The sequence below is a fragment of the Hevea brasiliensis genome, chromosome 2 (assembly GCF_030052815.1).
Source record: "Hevea brasiliensis isolate MT/VB/25A 57/8 chromosome 2, ASM3005281v1, whole genome shotgun sequence".
NCBI classification, from domain to species: Eukaryota; Viridiplantae; Streptophyta; class Magnoliopsida; order Malpighiales; family Euphorbiaceae; genus Hevea; species Hevea brasiliensis.
Genome location: NC_079494.1, coordinates 5779762 through 5788772, shown reverse-complemented (window position 1 = coordinate 5788772; position 9011 = coordinate 5779762). Strand labels below are relative to the sequence as shown.

At 35.3% G+C, this 9011-nt stretch overlaps 1 long non-coding RNA gene across 1 annotated transcript; it reads left to right on the top strand.

The window, feature by feature from the left end:
* Positions 1–2833: 2833 nt before the first annotated feature.
* Positions 2834–7122, top strand: LOC110660566 (uncharacterized). Its single transcript, XR_002495959.2, has 2 exons — positions 2834–3141; positions 6462–7122. It is a non-coding gene; the product is annotated as an uncharacterized LOC110660566 (long non-coding RNA).
* The last annotated feature ends 1889 nt before the right edge of the window (positions 7123–9011 follow it).

Genomic DNA, 9011 nt, shown 5'->3' with positions numbered 1-9011 from the left:
TAAAGGAAACTTGTTGTCTTATAGAAAGTGGTTGAGAGGCTTATAATCAATCACGAGCCTCTTCTTGTCTCTTAATTTTTCAGACATTTTTTCAACATAGAAGGCCTAGCAAGCCCATGGTGAAGTAGTAGGCTCAATTAAGCCTTGTTGGAGAAGTTGTTTACACTCTTCTTGGGCCAATATCAAATTTGCAGGATCATTCCTGGGTGAGAGGCTTTGGTAGGATTTACATCCTCATTTAACTTGAATGGCAAGTGGACAAAGAACTCTAAGTTTTTCCATAATGCTAAAGGATGGTGAAACTGTGAATGGGAGTCAGCACAGGACTTAAGGAGGAGTTCCTTGTACTCCTAAAAGTCTGGCGAGGCATCTGTCAAGGAGTACAGTTTAGGGATGGTGGTAAAAGGCTGAAACTACCTTTTTGAGAGTGTTGCCCCACCATCTCCTGAAGAACATGGTCCGTGGTATAAAGGGTTTTTCGGAGACATTGACTCTGATGATTCTGACTATAAAAACTACAACCTTTCTAGCTCACCATAAAGCAACAGAGTGTCGGCCACTTACAATAATAATTATACCTTTTGCGTTAATCAAGTGTGATGACTTTTTCTACTTTAGTTAGTGTGAAGTCTATTTTAATTATTATGTTTGTGTCGGTAGCCAGTTGCCTGTAAAAGATGGTAGTCTCCCACTTTTGGAAACTCATCTTCAGTTTGTAAACAAGACTTGCCCTCAAAAATAAAATTCTCTGTGTTCCTAAATCTATGGCTTTCTAATTCCCTTTCTCTTTCTCCTGAAACCCTGAGAAGGTGTATTATACATGTATAGCCAGTGACACGTATGCTCTACACTTGCTTCTACTGAGGATCCTGTGTATTAGAAATGTCTCTGTTATGATATTAAATGCAACAATCCCTTTGTTATACATACATGCTTAGTGCAAAAGGGCTCTCGGCCTAAGAGTACCTATGGAAGGGAAGCGGCATTGAGCATGAGCACTACATATGTATGTATGGTAGAGGGCTCCTGGCCCCACTTGGTATCAGAGCCTGGAAATGCATATATAATACATTATTTAAGGAGAGTAAGGAGAAAACTTTTCCAAATATGTGTTGCCAAACACTTACTCCAGCCGTATAAGCTGTAGTTAAACAACCATCCCCTGCAGAAATTGTAAACTTAACTTCTTCTCTTTCATTCTCATCTCCTCTATGGAGAACCTTATCCTCTCGTATAAACAACCTTGTAGAAATAACCACTCTCCCTGAGGATGCTCAGGTCAGAGAGTCTCTTCTTCCACTCCTTAGTCCATACAATATCTACAGACGATTTGGTTCTCTTATCAGAAGTATTAGATCTCTCATCTCTACTAGGGGATCTCTTCCCAAAGAATATGTCCAAGCTTTTAAGATGGACCAGTGTTCACTCCAGAGTTCCACTGCTGAACAGTATGTCACCTTAGAGATTCCTCCTCCACTAATCCCTAAATGGAGACAAGATGGATACTCTCATCTTCATTTTGGAGCCGTCAGACTCATCCTTAGCCTTCATGGCAGAAGAGAACAATAACTGTCAGAGTCTCATTACTGAATACTCGTTTCCAAACCAGTCTTGGAGAGAGCCAATTGCTCTAGAAATGAATTCTTTTAGAATAGTATGTGAATCAGCTCCTTCCCTAAGCATTTGTACATCTAGCCATGCTTTGAACTCATCAAGACAATCTCTCCATTTGGAAGGAGGGATATCATCCAATGTGAACTACGGACCTGAACTAGGCTTGGTCTGTTGCTGGGTATTCGGGAGATCAAAGTCGCATATGGAAATTCACCACTAGCGTGGCCACATATATACTTTTCTCTTTTGATTTCCTCAATCAGAATAACATCTCAGTGGGTGTCACTAGCATCTGTCTGAATAATGCGTTGCCTAGTGCTATGAATCTTGAGTGGTGAAGAACTATTTGTGTTTTGATTTTTGATATAATTTATTAATCATGTCGTGCTCATTTTGTACATAATCATAATCGTGTCCATATCGTGTGGATGTAAAAACGACCATTAACATAAATTGCCACCCATAAGCAAGAGGCCATACATCTCTTTTATAACTAATGCATCCATACAAGAGTGATGTCTTTCGACGAGATGTCACGCCAATGTCACAAGCCATTAAATATGACGTACAATCCATATTCGCTTATTAATGCCCTTCTGTTCATCTGACGCTTCTTTTAAAGTATAAGTCACCTTAAGTTGTTTGGGCCATTTAATGGCCGCCTACTTTTAATAGACACGTAGTAACACCCAAAAATTCTGAGGCAGTATACCTATGTGATTAAGGAAGTCTCTACATAATTTTTCTATTAAGTGATTGAGATTTCAGAATAAATTATCTAAATTTATTATCTGTTATTTGTAATGTCAGTGCCAAAATGTCAAATAATTGAAATAGAATTTTTATGAAGAGGAGCGGTTTTAAATAAAATGTGGGGCCAAGTACTTGAACTCATAAGATAATTAAGTTACGAGGAGGGATTAAATGATAATTCTCCCTCTTTATCTATCACATGGTGGCAGACGCCAAAGTATCTATCAAGTAAAAGAAACTTAAAAAGGAAGGGAAGGTGGGGAGGAAAAGAAGTGGGGTTTTTTTTTTTTTTTCCTTCTTCTCATGAATTTGGCCATGCTCTCCACTAATCTTTCGATTTCTTTTTCTTCCCTTCTCTAACAATCTAGTCCTAAACTATTTATTTAGCAAAGTATCTATCAAGTAAAAGAAAGTTAAAAAGGAAGGGAAGGTGGGGAGGAAAAGAAGGTTTTTTTTTTTTTTTTTTTTTTTTTTTTTTTTCATGAATTTGGCCATGCTTTCCACTAATCTTTCGATTTCTTTTTCTTCCGTTCTCTAACAATCTAGTCCTAAACTATTTATTTATTTATTTTATCATGAAATGCTCCCTCAAAAATCCCATCTTCTTGCACTGCACTTCAAGTTTTAGAGTGTCGTTTTTTAATAGAAGAAGAAAAAAAAAAGAATCAAGTGAGTGGGAGGAAAGAACTTCGGTTGCATGGTGGGGATGAGTTAAGTGAAGTGAACTTGGGGTTCTTGGCTTTCTAAGGATCTTGGAAGCAATTTAAGCCTAAGGTGAGTGAAATTCCTTTTATTTCACTTAATTTATAAATTTTCTCCTTATTGTATCTTCATTCAATGGTTGAATGGGTGTATAAAGTTTGGAAATTTAATTAGAGCTAGTAAGATGAATTGTCAAATTGACAAGTTCTTGAATTTTTCTCTCTCAAGCTAGTGTAATCCAACCTTGATTCCTTAATTTATCAACTCCATATTTTTTTTCCTTCTAGCAAAGGAAACTTAAAATGATGTCTTATATGCTATATGTGTATGAAACATGGGTGCTTGGAAAAGCCCTGATAATGAAACATGGTGATAAAATGTAACTGTAAGTAAAGGTATTTTGTTCTATTGCAAATAGGTTTCATTATTTGCCTTGAGTTGTTATGAGTTGATGACATGTTCCACCGTTGATTTTTAGATATATTTAGCATTTGGATGTATAAAATATGGTTAAAATTTGAGAATTTTTTAATGGCTAGATTAAGAGCAATAAATTTTAAAATACATGCCGCCAGAATAAGGATTCCTGTGTTGTAAGCTACTGTATTTAAGGTAAATAAATACTTATGCTGTCCAGAATTTTATGATTTTTAGGGGGAGATGATCTCCAAGATGTTGAGAGCATTGTGTTAAACTTTGATGAATTTTAGACTTGTGATTTGTGAGATATGATTTTTTTTTTTTTTTCTATAAGCTGTTTGAAATTCTGGAAAATTTAGAAACCGAAAGGTTTGAAAGATCTCTTGATATCTCATCATGTAAAGATCTCTTGATGTCTAGAACATGTGTTAAAAACTTGGGAAAGATCAGTTGCCCAGAAGTTTACCTATAAATTTCTATATTCCTGATGCCAAATTAATAACCTGTTCAGGGAGGTAGGTCAGCCTTAAAAAATATATATTTTTGGTGTCTTATGTTTTTGGATTGACTTGAAAATATTTGTACAAAGATATTTTGCATGTTGAGAAGCATGTTAATTAAATTGGAGTCAATTGGAGCATCCAAGATAAATGGGTAAATTTATATGTAAAAGCTGCCCCTTTTCATTAATTGAATTGTATTTAAAGTTGTGAAAGTGTTATGAATACGATAGAAGCCTTTAATTTTTATCTGAATTTAATGTTGACATGCTAACACTTGGGTGACTTGTGCTTTCCGATTAACTCCAAAGGAATTGAGTTAGAAGAGTTGTTGTGAAGTGGAACTAAATGATGGAATTTGTGTAATTTATTTTCTGAATTCCCAAAGTTGGATTAAAATGGGTGCTATGGCTAAAGAAATAAAATTGTTGGATTATATATATTGTCACATCTATGTTTATAAGAATAACTAGGTCACCTCATCTAGCATAATTCATGAGGGGAAAATATCTTATTCTAATTTTAGTTGTTTTACCATTTCTGACAATAAAATATGTGGCTTTATCATATTTGCATCTAGACCAGACTCTGCCACATCTGAATTTGAATTTGGTGGCTCTGCTATATCTGTAAATCTAAATCTGGTGGCTACGCCACATCTGTATTTGAATCTGGTAGTTCTGCCACATTCAATTTGAAACTGGTGGGACTCCATCATGTCTACAAATCTAAATTCGGTGGCTACGCCACATATGCACTTAAATCTTGTGACTTTGCCATGAATAACTTTTTCCTCAGGCCTAAATTTATGCATATACGGTTTACAAACGAATATAAAGATTTACAATATTACAATAGAACTATTTACAAAAATATATAGGAACATGGATGAAAGTACTTATATGTAAAATTAGTTTCAATTATATCGTATGGTAATTAAGTGTAATATGATTGCTCTGAGACAATGTGAATGAGTTGATTAATCAATTGTGAAGCTCTAACAAAGTGTGTAATCCGTAAATCAATAAGATGTCATTTGTTTATATTGTCACATGTTTAATATATATATATATATATATATATACACACACACACACACACAAGGGGGCACTAAATGATAAATTATCATTAATTGAAAGGGAAAAAGGTATGCCCATTAGACAGAGTAGCCAACTTAGCTGCACTAGAATTGGGTCATGTACATGGTCATGGACATGCTTCATTTAGAATCATTAATGGATTTGAGATTACATGGATACTTGAATTTATGTATGTTATGAATAAAATTTTCTCGGATTGGAGGATGTAAATTATGCTGATAGATATTTATATGCTTAGCATGCTCTAAAGAATTGATCTTTTCATATAATGGTTATTAGTTAAACTTCAGTTGATTAAAAAAGAAATTGAGAAATTGTTGACTGAAAGCTTACTAATGGGTTATAGATACGATTGTGTATTATTAACATGTAGTTTTAAGTCCAGTTCATAGCGGAAATGCTGCTGAGATTATATTAGAAGTCTATAACCTTGGGATTTGAGTTAATAATAAGCAATGAATTATGCTTAATTAATAATTAAAATAAAGAATGGTGAAATACATATTTTGGTTGTGACACACGCTGAATCAACACATCGCTCGATGTTCTGACACAACCCCATGCCTTGGTATTGTACTTTTTAGCTCGCGCTTTGCTGTTTGTGCCCTTTAGGTATGGATGTAAGGGGTAAGGCGTTTGTATTTGTGCTGCAACTTACTGCTTTTTATTGTCTTATTTTTATTTATTAATAAATCATTGCTTTAAAAAAAAAAAAAGAAAAGAAAAAACCTAATTTACTCGCCTTCGTAGTCTCATTAACTCTTCTAGTTATCTTCCTTATCCTTTGCTAATTCAGTCATCTAAGTGCCATGCAGGGAAGACTCGCTTAGCCTTTTATCCCTTTCCATTTTGCTAGCGTCATTTACACGAGCTTTTTAGCTTGTGTACTTCAAACTGCCCATATACTGCCAGATTATACTTGATCGTATCATACTTGAAACCCAAACACATTGCTCAATCTAATTACCCCCAATATCAATTGTTACCAATTGAAGCCATATGTGGAAACGAAGGATAATTTTCTTTGACTAGAGTTTCCAAAATCTACCTCCTCACAAATGCCCATTAAATCGATGACGGCCCGATCGCGAAAACCAACCACAGAAATCTCCCCACTTTTGGAACGCCAACCCTACCATCCTTCCCACTAACAGCCATGCTCATTATGTTCCCCTCAGCTTTCATGGCTCCAACCTCCTCGAGCACAAATACTGGAACCTCCCTCCCATCCATTCCCAATGCTATCTCCAATAGTGACCTTCAAATAATGTCTCTCTGATGTGTTGATAAAATGCAGTGTTTTTGGTGTTAATTTGCATTAATTTTGTCATTGATTAATTGGAATTTTGTTAATTCTTGTTTTTTTATTTAGTTTTGTATGAGCATGAAGTTTCATGAGTTTCTTTGAGTTTTGGTGAGAATATGCACAATTTGAGGCAAAAGTTCTGAATTTCATAATAGAGTTGTACACTGGCCGGGGATTGTGTGAAAGTTGAAATGGTTACTGGGGGTAATGCCACTCGCGAGAAAGGCTCAAAGTGATCAGAAATGCCTGGGCATGCGGAGAGGGATAAGATGTATAACCGGGCAATGTGGAAATCAAAACAACGCTGATCCACTTTTAAAGGATGGGATAACTTTCCAAAATTGCCCTGAGACAGTTTATGGAGACTTGCAGCATATATAAGCTTTCTTTTGCGTCGATTTGAGGCAACTTTTACCTAATTTCCATCACTTTTATCATCTTTTAGAAGATCAAGTGAAGAAACTTTGAAGATTTATGGAACTTGAAGAGGAATCCTTATTTTTTGGTCATACAACAGAGTTTTTCTCCTTTCTCTTGTTATTCTGATTTGGGTTTTCATAGTTTTCATTGTTAGGAGGATTTGTATGGATTTTGAATCTAATAACTTTGTGATTGATTCTTCTACCGTGTTGAACTAAATTCTTATTCTGATTTGGGTTTATAGTTTTCTTTGTTAGGAAGACTTTTATTGATTCTGAATTAAATAACTTTGTGATTGATTCTTCCACCATGTTGAACTAAATTCTTTACTAGGGTTCTTGATGTAGCTTGGGTATTGAGTTGATTTATTTTAATTGATTTTATTTTCTTTACCATTACAAAGGCCTTTTTATTGTGATTAATGCCTTTAAATATCTTTTGATATATTTGATTGATTTGAATCATTAGTACACACTGGAAAGAAAGATGAATGACTAGAGCTCATAGGAATAGAATTGGATTGGAAATGAAAATTCTTACCTATGGGAATTTTGATGTCACGACCCAATCTATGGGCTGGACTGGCACTAGGACCTAGGTCAGCTTAAAGTCCCTATGGCCCGTAGTAAGCCTAATTATTTCTCAATCCAACTCTAAGGCCCATTTGGGCCCAATTTCAAGAATTCAATTGGATAGAGTTCGATCATAACATGGGTCATTTAACGGGGAGTTTTTGACTCACTCGACCTGTAAACACAGTATATAATCAATTGGGGAGCTCAATTCACCCTCTACATACTCATAATAACATAAAAGTCAAATGGGAGCTTAGCTCCCTCATCCAGTCCAACATACATGCATATAATAAGTTTACAGGTCAAAGATGGCAAATTCTATTACAAACCCAAATCAAATAAATATTTCTAACACATGTAGAAATTCTAAGAGTTAACAGAATTATACAAACATGAATAGACGACCTGCGAAGGAGAAAAGCAGGTTACTTACAATAATAATCTTTCTGTAGCCTGGAAAAATATTAAACAGGAGTGAACGTTCGACTCAGAGAGTAAAATATCAATTTTAACCATAATCTCTATAACTATCTAAAGCTAATGCACCATGTAGAGTGAAATGCAACATTGTCAATATTTTCAAATCATAACAGCAAAAAAGTAATTTAGAGCACTCACACACACAATAAGGTCAAACCATAAATATATGGGAGCTGATCCCCTATATATCACTCTTAATCCAACCTCTGCCAGCGAAGAACTCAAGTCGGACTTTCGCTTAATAAACCAATACGGGGTCCCAGCAAAGAACTCAAGCCGTGTCTACTCCCAGCGAAGATCTCAAGCCGTGTCTACCTGTCCCATCTATATCCAACACTATACCACACACACGCCAACGCACGCACACTGCTTCAAATTACCACAAACACATTCAGGGTACTTTAACAGTTGTGAATGCAACATAAAACGTGCCTAGAGTTTAACTACATAGATACATACATATAGGTGATGCATGGGTATACTTGAACATATAATAATATCGAAATTACAATTAAAATTAATATTTTATTTACAGACTTAACCGAAGTCACTGTGGCGGAGGAAGAATGCTGTCCCGGCTCACTTGACAATTTTTATTACAATTATTTAGTATATTTGACTTAATACAAACTAAGAAAAAGATCAAAGATGTCCTAAGTCGTGCTGAAAATTCGGCAGTCTCTCCTATACCTAAGACCTACCCAATCTGCAAAAGGGCTTAAAACGCACTTCTATATCTACAAACTATACACCCACAACTCAATCATATCATATAGCCCCTCCTGGGTCCATCCAAACAGTCATCAATCACAATATGTAAAATTATAGTTTAGTCCTCATAATTTAACTGTTTTACAAAAACTACATAAATGAGTTCTAAAAATTCTAAAACTTTGCCCTGCGATTCTTAGCATCATTACTAAGTTAATGCAAAAGGAATTATAATTTTCTGAGCTACCACGATTATTTTATGAATTTTTAATCCAATTCAACCACTAGAAAATTACGAAAAAGTAAGGTTCGGGTTTACCTATGTCGATTCCGACTCCGGCGACGCGCTTGGGACGTTTGACAATGGTGGGGTAGCCAAAATCTCGATCCAATTCCAATACTTTTTCGATAGTCTGTCTGTCTGACCGGA